Source organism: Oreochromis niloticus, linkage group LG1 (assembly GCF_001858045.2).
Source record: "Oreochromis niloticus isolate F11D_XX linkage group LG1, O_niloticus_UMD_NMBU, whole genome shotgun sequence".
Lineage (NCBI taxonomy): Eukaryota > Metazoa > Chordata > Actinopteri > Cichliformes > Cichlidae > Oreochromis > Oreochromis niloticus.
In genome coordinates, this window is record NC_031965.2 from 38,316,210 (window position 1) to 38,326,297 (window position 10,088).

A 10,088-nucleotide genomic window follows, 5' to 3' on the forward strand; every position below is an offset into this window, starting at 1 on the left:
GCATTTCACTACAAAATGATGTTTATGCTCCTATGACCTGTGTTCAACCCTTGGATTTGGGTTCCCACCCAAATCCCACCAAAAACATATTTTCTGGTTGCTATAGTGTCAACCAGGATTGCTTACCCGAGCTCACTGCAGCTGGATTTGTGGATGTTTCACAGTGAGAAGTGTGACTCATGTAGTCATGCAGATAAAAGTCATTCTGGGAAGGATTCGGAGGCAGAGTGTTATTCTTGCATTGTTATTTTGAGGTGGTGCCGACATTCTAAAGCTGAGCAGAATGTCAGCCAAAATAGACATAAAAATAAAATCATAAGCTCAATCCTCCTCCAAGACCATTTTTACATGTGTGTACATGTGGAGTCCTGCCTGGGCCCCTTAACAATAACATTTGACTATTAACCACAGTTTTGCTAAATAAAAGGTACAGACACAACACTGCAATCGAAATGTGCAAAAGACTGAGTATTGTGCAAAAAGTCCCTTGGTGTATGAAGGTGTGTGTGTGTTTGTGTGTGTGTGTGTGTGTGTGTGTGCGTGTGTGTGTGTGTGTGTGTGTGTGTGTGTCAGTCAGTCCAGTCACTGAGTGTTCTGTTTTGCAGTCTGGCAGTGAGGGACCGGATGCTCCGGTACCTCCGGATGCAGCAGCTCAATAGTCCCTCTGTAGAAGGTGGTGAGAAAGGATGTAGCTTCCACAGGAAGTAGAAACGCTGTTGGGCATTCTTAGCTATGGAGCTGGTGTTGAAGGACCAAAAGAGGTTCTCCGCCAGCTGGACACCAAGGAATTTAGTGCTCTTGATGACCTCCACAGAGGACCCATTGATGTTAAGTGGACAGTGATTTTAACTTTTATTTTGTCTTCTTCTTCTAATCCAAGAATCAAGTTTCAAAGGTTTTAATGTAAAAAGATTACATGAAGAGAGAAAGATATATTTGTTAGATGGTAAATGGCCTGTATTTGTATAGCGCTTTTCTAGTCCCTAAGGACCCCAAAGCGCTTTACACATCCAGTCATTCACCCATTCACACACATACTGGTGATGGCAAGCTACATTGTAGCCACAGCCACCCTGGGGCGCACTGACAGAGGCGAGGCTGCCGGACACTGGCGCCACCGGGCCCTCTGACCACCACCAGTGGGCAACAGGTGAAGTGTCTTGCCCAAGGACACAACGACCGAGACTGTCCAAGCCAGGGCTCGAACCTGCAACCTTCCGATTACAAGGCGAACTCCCAACTCTTGAGCCACGATCGCCGATAGCACAGAGAAAACAGAAAAACAGCTTTTTAAAGAAACGGATAAAAAATAAACATGCAACTGCAAAACTGTTTTGTCTAAGAGGGCAAATAAAATTAATGCATTTTCAAATCTGCTTATATCCCGCTGCAGTGAAGTGACGCAGATTTGTCAAAGACGCAGCTCTTCCTCGTGCATCAGAACTCCAGATGAGGCGTCACACTCACAACTGAAAGAAAGAAGCTCTCCACGAGGAGATTATGTACTTCCTGTCCTTTTCTGGACAGTATATACAGAGACCCTGTCCTTACCTGGATGATTGAGCATGCGTCAAGACTCTGATGGTTGAATTTCCTGGCGTGGGCTGCATGTTAACAGGTGCGTGGGCGTGGTACGTATGCGGTGCCCCTTCCACAGAAGTTGTGGATGTTGAGTTTTCTTAATCTTACTTTGTTGTCCACTTTGAGGTCTTGCTGTGGCATCACCTGCTTGCCTCTCCTCCCCAGGCAGCATACAGTAGAGGTATGTATCGTGTTGTTCACAGTGGTGTTGGTTTGGGGCCTAAACTATCCTGACGTGGGCAATTTGCACAGCAAAATCACCGGTATGTTGCGTCACCTGTTGCTGCTGGTCTCAACAGGTGACGCCCGCTATGACTGACTGTGTAGTTTTAAAACATTCCTTTCCCTTGAGTAGTAAATTTAAACTGAATTGTGCAATCACGTCTTCTGTCTCATTCTAGTGGAATGAGACTTATTGGTGTTTCTACTCATTTCCTTAAGTGGAATTCCCAAGGTTGGGTTTTTGTTGGCCACATTTTTTTTGCCCCTGGATATCATGAGAACAGTGAACGTAAAGGACAAAGTACTGAATCACTCTTAGACCCTCCTGCTGCCATAACAAACTCTCATTCACACATGCCGCACCCTTCCTCTGGGGAAACGTTCAGACTCGAGATAAGCCTGAATGTAGTAAATCTATAAAAATAAGAGTTTTATGAAAACACTGAATTTAAAAAAACAGCATCCTGGGAAAAGGTCAAAGTTACGCTTCACTATTGAACATGACATAAAATAAACTATACACAGTGTCTTTGAATGGCAGAGGTGTGTGTGCATGTGGCTCAGTGTCTAAATGAGTGTGAATGTGCGCTTGAAGCCATTTATAGTTCACTTATTTGTTCTGCTGCTCACCACAAACAAGCACAAATTTATGTTAATGATCATAATGCCAAAAAAATAAATACATTGGGTATCAGACAATAATACTGATTGCTAAATTACCGAACGGGACAGGCAAAGAAAAGAAAAAGAAACAAACATAAGTAGACTGAGTGGTATACCCCATTGCACCTGGCATGTTATTGGGAAGATTTGGTCTGTTGCTTTTCAAAGGCAGTGGCATTTCATGATGTCCATCTAGCTTTTGCTCTATTCCTTCTTGTAGCTTTGTTATAAAGCAGACATCTTCTTGTGGAATGCTTGTCTCTTCCACTGCTCTCTCTGTAAAGTCTGGTTCAAGTGCTTTGGTTACACAGATGTAACAACCACCAAACAGCTAAAACAGTAAATGAGAGCAGGTAAACGGATTCAGCACAAAGATGCACACACAGGGCGCAGAACCGACGCATCAGAATCTGTGAGATGTGGGCTTTCTCACCCGACGGCACGTACAGACACGCTGTCAGTGCCATGTGAGCATGCGAGGCCTTTCACTTCTGCGTCGCTCTACTTGCACTGTTTACTTTAAACAGGTTTCATCCACTTGCCTTTCAGCTTGTTCTGCACTGGGAACTTCAATTTCTGTTTCATTTGTTTCTGACATTTTTTTTTTCTTGAAATGTGCTTATTTCTTGATACAAAATCTCCTTTTAACTTGACTTGAGTAATGAATAGTGAACTTAACTGCATTAATTCCCTTCTTGCTAACTTGTGGTGCTGTTGTTATCAGGCTTAAACACAGTTTCTTAATGTTTCTCCGTCCTTGTGTCTCGTTTCCATGAACTTTAATGTCTGGCATCTGGTGAATCATCGTGTGCAATAACATTTGTAGCAGCTTGGTCCTTGGTGCAATGACACGATTTCGCCACCAGGGGGCCGGGAATCCCACAGATCCGAGTTCGACTATCACTTCCACCTCCACCGATTCATAGAAGTGTCAGAGCGCTTCACTGATGTGTCACAGCCGGATATTTCTATCATCTCTGGGGAAACTTTCAGACTCAATATAAGACTGACTGCATATAAAAATAAGCGTTTTATGAAAATGCTGAATGAAAAAAAAGCTTCCTTGGAAGAGATCAACGTTACAGTTCACTGTTGAATATTACAATATACTATATTATTATTACTATATACAAAGTGTCTTTGAATGGCAGAGGTGTGTGTGCATGTGGCTCAGTGTCTAAATGAGCGTGAACGTGCGCTTCAAGCCATTTATAGTTCACTTGTTTGTGGTGAGCAGCAGAACAAACAAGCATAGGTTTTGGATTTTAAGTTGTGTTTGAGTTTTACAGCTTTTCCCACTGATTAAAACCTCCTTATGGCCAGTCATACAGCACAAAGTAATTAAGTAAGAAACAACTAACCTGTTGAAAATCAGAGCCCCCGGTACCCGGGGAGAACATCTGGTTCAAGGGGATGTATCGCCAGAAGCCATGCAGGTAAAATCACTTTAATGCTCTGTCAGTGTTCACGTCTCCTACTCAGTTTTTTAATTAATAGAAGAAGAAAAATTTTTTGTTGTCATAATTAAGAGTGAGAGCTCTTTGGGGAACAATCAGTGTGACGTAGGGACTGACTTCTCTTCATCCAGTGGCGGGTATTTCATTATTTCACACTGCAGTTTTACGGCTTTCTGCCTTATTTTGTCTTTGGGCAGGTTCTTTCTGCCCGCACAGAGTGGATAGTCAACCAAAATGAGTCATCATAAATACATTTGTTTACATTTATTACTTTATTTTTTATTCTACTTTATTATTATAGCACCAGGAATAAATAATGAAGGAAGGATTCTGAACCAGCACCATGATGCAAATTTGTAGCCATAGTACATACAGTATTCTGGACGTGTGTGTGTGTGTTTTGTGTATAGATTTATTTAATTATTATTGAAGTATAAACACAATAATAAACACAACTGCAATGTTTTGGTTCTCTATCATTACTTTATGATGGATTAGGTGTAAGAGTTATTAAGTGTGGATAATTAAATAATAAATGATATTATTATATTAATAATAATAAATTAATGCAATAGCAGATTGTGCCTTGTTCTCAGATGGACAGTAAGTGGAGAGTGATAGATGAGACGAGGAGATGGAAGGAGGAAGAGAGGCAACGAGTGACTCGCAGGCAGAGCCGAGTTTATTCACCACAGTTTTGTTGCCTGATGGTTCCAAGCGCTGTCACCAATCTTTGCATTTTATTAACTCCTAACACTTGTTTAATGAACTACCATCTCTCCTATGGACTTTTTACAGTCTACAGTCTCAGATCAACACAGCCCCGCCCTCCAGCACTATCAGCAGCAACACTCTACCCATCAGGTAAAACACAGGCTACGTTTGCTTTGTGCCCACCTGATGATACGATTCCATATTAGATTCTGGATGAATGTGTGTTGTTGTTCTTCAGCCTGGTTCTATGTGCCCCTTTTTAACTTTGAGCACCCGCCCCTTTAAACATCTCTGCACAGCACATTTTTACTTTGTCTTCTCCTTCTAATGCGCCTCTCTGCCAAGTTTCACAGACAATATGTTTTATATTTGCATGAATGCAATAATATTTAAATAAATATTATTTATTTAAAAACTTTTAATGTAAAAAGATTACATTAAAAATAAAAGATTAGATTAAAAAATAAAATGTTAAACTGATGAGTTTTCTGTTTAGGGATAAAGACACTTTTGTTCGATAGCACAGAGAAAACAGAAAAACAGTTTTTAAAGAAACAGATTAAAAATAAAGATGAAACTGCAAAACTGTTTTATTTAAATAATATAAATGCATTTTCAAATCTGCTTATATTCCGCTGCAGTGAAGTGACGCAGATAGGTGTCACAGTTGAATGCATGCTCACAAGCGTCTGAGGTGATTCATTTATCTTATTTGTCCGTGCAGACCATCCTGACCTGCTGGTGAGCCTCAGTCCTGAACACGAACCCTCTTCCACGGTATGATTGACTGTGTATGTAACCAATTTTAAGGTATAAAGGTGAATTACAGCACAATAACTACTTGGGCTCGTAATGAGGCCCTGGCCAGTATCAGAAGACACCAAATTCGTATGGAGCCAAAGTTTTGAGCAGCAATAATGACCTGGACACAATGTCAACTTTTGAGTAGCCACTCTTGTATTGTTACAAGATATAACAGATATTTGTCCAATTTGTACAGATAAAGTATAAAATAAAATAAATAGTGTGCACACTTAAACAAAATCAAAGTACTCGTTGGGGCCCTTTAAGAATTTAGAGTTAAGTTGGCAAAAGCCAACCTCAAAGGTCCTTGTGAGTGTAACTGGAATGTATGAGTGTGTGGGTGTGTATCTTCTTTGGGGTGGATCGTCCTCAAAGTGGTTGGCTCGCCATCTATCACGACCGGAATTTTGTCCTGGTCCTCGGACTTTTCTGCCTTCTCCAAAAACCTGACCTATAATCCAGGTCATAAAATGTACATTCTAATCATTCTGTTTCAGATGCACTGTTTAAGGTTAAAATGTAAAATCAAAATATTGCATCAACCTCATATTCATTGCATCAACATCTTAAATCTTATCAAATCTCACAGTTATGTTGTTCAACATTCAATTTTCAAGTGTATCAAATATGAGAACTAAACATCTAAGTTGCTCAAATATTTCTCTATTCATGTAAACATTAATTAAACAATACTTATGGTAAGTAACCACTGACATTCAAAATACAATACACCATAACAGATTCAGAACTATGTGCAAATAAGCAACAAATATACATGTGAGTTCAGTTCAGAGGCATTAAAGCAGTGTGCTTAATTTCTCCACACTATAGGCCTATTCGTGAGAGAGAAATGCACTAAAAATTACCCTCTAGGTTACTTTAACTCACACTGAACTGACAAAAATTAGCTTTAGAGCGGCTAAGAAACATGTTGCTCCCCGTTGCTCTGTTTCACAAAAGCCCAACACACACACTGGTGTCGGAATTGCAGCAGCTCTCCGGATGAAAGGTGAGTGGTTAGCCTGTGAGACACCGAGCTAGCATTAGCGTGATCACGACGGTAAGTCTCTACAAGTTTTTTCTTCAGAATAACACTCGTCTTACCGACGTTGCTTCTCTCCTTCATCCAGCCACTCGACTCCGGACTTCCAGCAGGTAAGTATGCTCGCTTCCCTTCCTCTCAATTCTGAGTTTTTCCTCTCTTTCGTCCGTGGATTTCTCGGTTTGAGTAGCAGATGCCTCCACTCCTCTTGCTGAGATGAGAAAAACTCGGGAGCACCATGCACCTTCACCTCACTTCCTGGCTGACAGGGTCAGTGCGGCCTGGGTAGGCTCTGATTGGTCGCTGAGCTAGGTGCCCTCACGTGGGGTGAACTGAGAGGTGCATTCAATGGTCATAGGAAATATGATGCTTTGTTGATGTGGACAGTTAAAATAAAGAGAATAAATACTCTCTTTCTTTATCATTGGTGTAAATGTGTTGTTTTTTTCATCTGGGCTACATGTAGTTTTAAGACATTGTTTTCCTTTGAGTAATAAACCTTTTCTGTCTCATTCTAGTGGAACAAACCTGTGTGGCTTGTTGGTGTTTCTACTCATTTCCTTGAATAGAATTCCCGAGGTGGCGTTGTTGCTGGCAACTTTTGGCTGCCCTGGCTATCGTGGCAACAGTGAATTTAAAAGGCAATAAATCACTCTTTTTAAACCTTCGTGCTGTCACAGTATTCACACACGCTGCACGCTTGCTGCAGGTGTCCACAGCCGACCTCGCCCACCAGGATGCGCTGGAATTTCGTTTCAGGAAGCTGTGCTGTGTCACGGATGGTCTCAGAACTCAGTGCAGGCTGCTGCTGCGATCCAATCACTGCAGCCGATTCATAAAAGTGTCAGAGCGCTTTACTGATGTGTCACAGCCGGATCATCTCTGGGGAAACTTTTAGACTCAATATAAGACTGACTGCATCTATAATCTATAAAAATACGCGTTTTTATAAAACACTGAATTAAAACATGTTCAAAACAGTTCAAACAGTTCAGTGTTGAATATAACATAAACTATATACAAAGTGTCTTTGAATGGCAGAGGTGTGTGTCAGTGTCTAAATGAGCGTGAACGTGCGCTTGAAGCCATTTATAGTTCACTTGTTTGTTCTGCTGCTCACCACAAACAAGCAAGAGCTTAAATTTTGGACTTTTAGCTGTGTTTGAGTTTTACAGCTTTTCCCACTGATTAAAACCTCCTTATGGCCAGTCATACAGCACAAAGTAATTAAGTAAGAAACAACTAACCTGTTGAAAATCAGAGCCCCCGGTACCCGGGGAGAACATCTGGTTCAACGGGATGTATCGCCACATCTGCTATTTAAATACAGACACGTGTGTTGTGCACAGAAACATCAGAATCTCAGCTAAAAGCCCACAAAACCATTTCAACAACCACCAAACGATTAGCGAGCAGGTAAACAGATTCCACTAAAACATGTAAACACAAAGTGTACACGGACACGCCTTCTGTGCTGAAAGCCGACATCTCAGATTCTGAAGCTGCAGGTTTCATCACTCCAACCAAAACTCACTGAACCAGCGACAAAAGATTCAAACTACACTTCACATTTGAAAACATCGTCATGAATTCCCTCTTGCTTTGGCTGTTTTACTTCCTCTGTGATAAAATCGCCCTTCTGGACAGCTGTCTGTGTACTTCCAGACCAGTTTACCATCAAAGATCTGTTTTGTGCTGCAGTGTGCAATGTTGCCTGTGTTCAGTGCTGTTGGCCGCTAGACCTCTGACAGAGCCTAATTTCTGCTATTCAGGACCAAAGAAATTAAAGTTTTTACAAATTATTCCAAGTATTAAAATGCCTGGCTATGTCGCTAATAGGACCTAACTTTCAGCTGGATTTTTTTTTTTACGATTCCAGTAAAAAAATAAAATGATAACAGCCAAAAAGCTCAAACCTCAGCTCTGCGCTGGCTTCAAACACTGGACACCACACTGGGCGTCCTCTAAAAATCTCCACATTTGCTTGATTCCAGCTGGTGACCCGGATATCACTGGGGGAGGGGCGGGGCACACGCTGGACAGGTAGGGCTGCAGGTAAAATCACTTTAACGCTTTGGGAATGTTCAGTTCTCCTGTTTATTTTTTTAATTATTAAAAGAAAAATCTTTTTTTTTCCTTGTCAAAATTAACAATAAGAGCTGTTTGGGGAACAATCAGCCTGACGTTGGGACTCTGGACTGGATTTTAGACCAGTGGCAGGGATATCATTATTTGACACTGCAGTTTTGCAGCTTTCAGCCTGGTATCGGCCCTATCGCACATGGGAGTCTAGCTGGTGTTTGACTTGATATTCAGCTTTATTTTAGACCTCTTTCAGACGTTGGCGTGACTTTGGGCTGATACTGGCCTTACGTCAGCTGTCAGCTTGGCTTAGAATCTGGCTTTTGGTTTTGGACCTGCTTGAGACTGTAAACTGTTGTGTAGCAATAAGACTGTGTAATTCGACGCCCCTCCCCCTGAATGATTGATTCCACGTGTTTGTTCGACACAGTCAGCAAAGCTCTGTGATTTTTCTAAATATTTGAGTGTCTCTTTGGACTCTGAGGTCTGAGAGAAAAACGTCTGTTATCACACACTGTAAAATCCCTGGTAACTTTCTAGGGTTTCTATAATTGGTAAATGGTCAAATTCAATGTCTGGTGAAAAACGGTAAAATAAATGCATAAAAGTCCTTCAGACTTTTTTACTGTGCAGAGTTTGTCCTGTGTTAGCTTAGACACACAGGACATAATAACATGACAGAATGCAAATATATTTTATTAAAATAACATTAGCAGACACACGGTCTTCACTGCTTCATCAGAGCTCAGATGCATTTCTAATCTTATGACCTCTTACTGATCAATGGGAGCACTTTGAACTACATGGGGTGCTCTGACCGCACACTCATACAGCACGTCACATGGCCAGCGTAGAATCAAACTGACCTGTGAGTCTTTAGACTGTGGAGGGAAACCTGCAGGCGCAGGGAGAACATGCAAAACTTACACTGAAAGGCCCCGGCTCGGTTCTTCTCATTTCGTTGTCACCGCTGACAGAGGTAGCACAGACATGGCGTGAATACACTTTCATCGTCTCAAGTTCCACAAAAACTGCCATTTCCCTTCAGCTGACCCACACTGGTGAATCTAAACCCCCCGCCCTGTAGAGTTCTGATGAAGGGGGAGTCACTGCTGGACGTTAGAGGGACTGCAGATTTTGGCACTTCAGTGTGTTCCTCATAGCCCCAGAGCTCACTCCGTGCGAATGTGATGGAGTTACAGGTTTGAGCATTGAGGTGCTCAGAGATCCGGCAGCAGCAGCTGTGATGTTTTTAACCCAGAGAACAAGTTCAGCACCAGCTGAACAACTGGCTGCTGTTCACAAATGATCAAACTGTGATGTTTCACTGGTGTTTGTGAGACGCGCTGGTGCAAAAGAGCAGACTGCACCATCTGGTTGTGTGTTTGAAAGGCATGCAGCGCTGCTGCGCTTCATTCCTGGAAGAGCTGCATTCACAGTTTGCACATCAGCATGTAAAGCACACTCTTATCCGAAGGTCCAATCACGTGAACAGCAGGTGACACAGGTGTGCAGGTAGCATT

General features: G+C 41.9%; 1 long non-coding RNA gene across 2 annotated transcripts; it reads right to left on the reverse strand.

Moving 5' to 3' along the window:
• Positions 1 to 5,571: 5,571 nt before the first annotated feature.
• On the reverse strand, positions 5,572 to 7,117 carry LOC102077018 (uncharacterized). Of its 2 annotated transcripts, none has more exons than XR_265690.4 (2): positions 6,546 to 7,117; positions 5,572 to 5,892 (listed from the first exon to the last, which is right to left on the reverse strand). It is a non-coding gene; the product is annotated as an uncharacterized LOC102077018 (long non-coding RNA). The 2 variants fall into 2 exon arrangements; XR_003220686.1 differs by having other exon boundaries at positions 5,572 to 6,463.
• Positions 7,118 to 10,088: the final 2,971 nt, after the last annotated feature.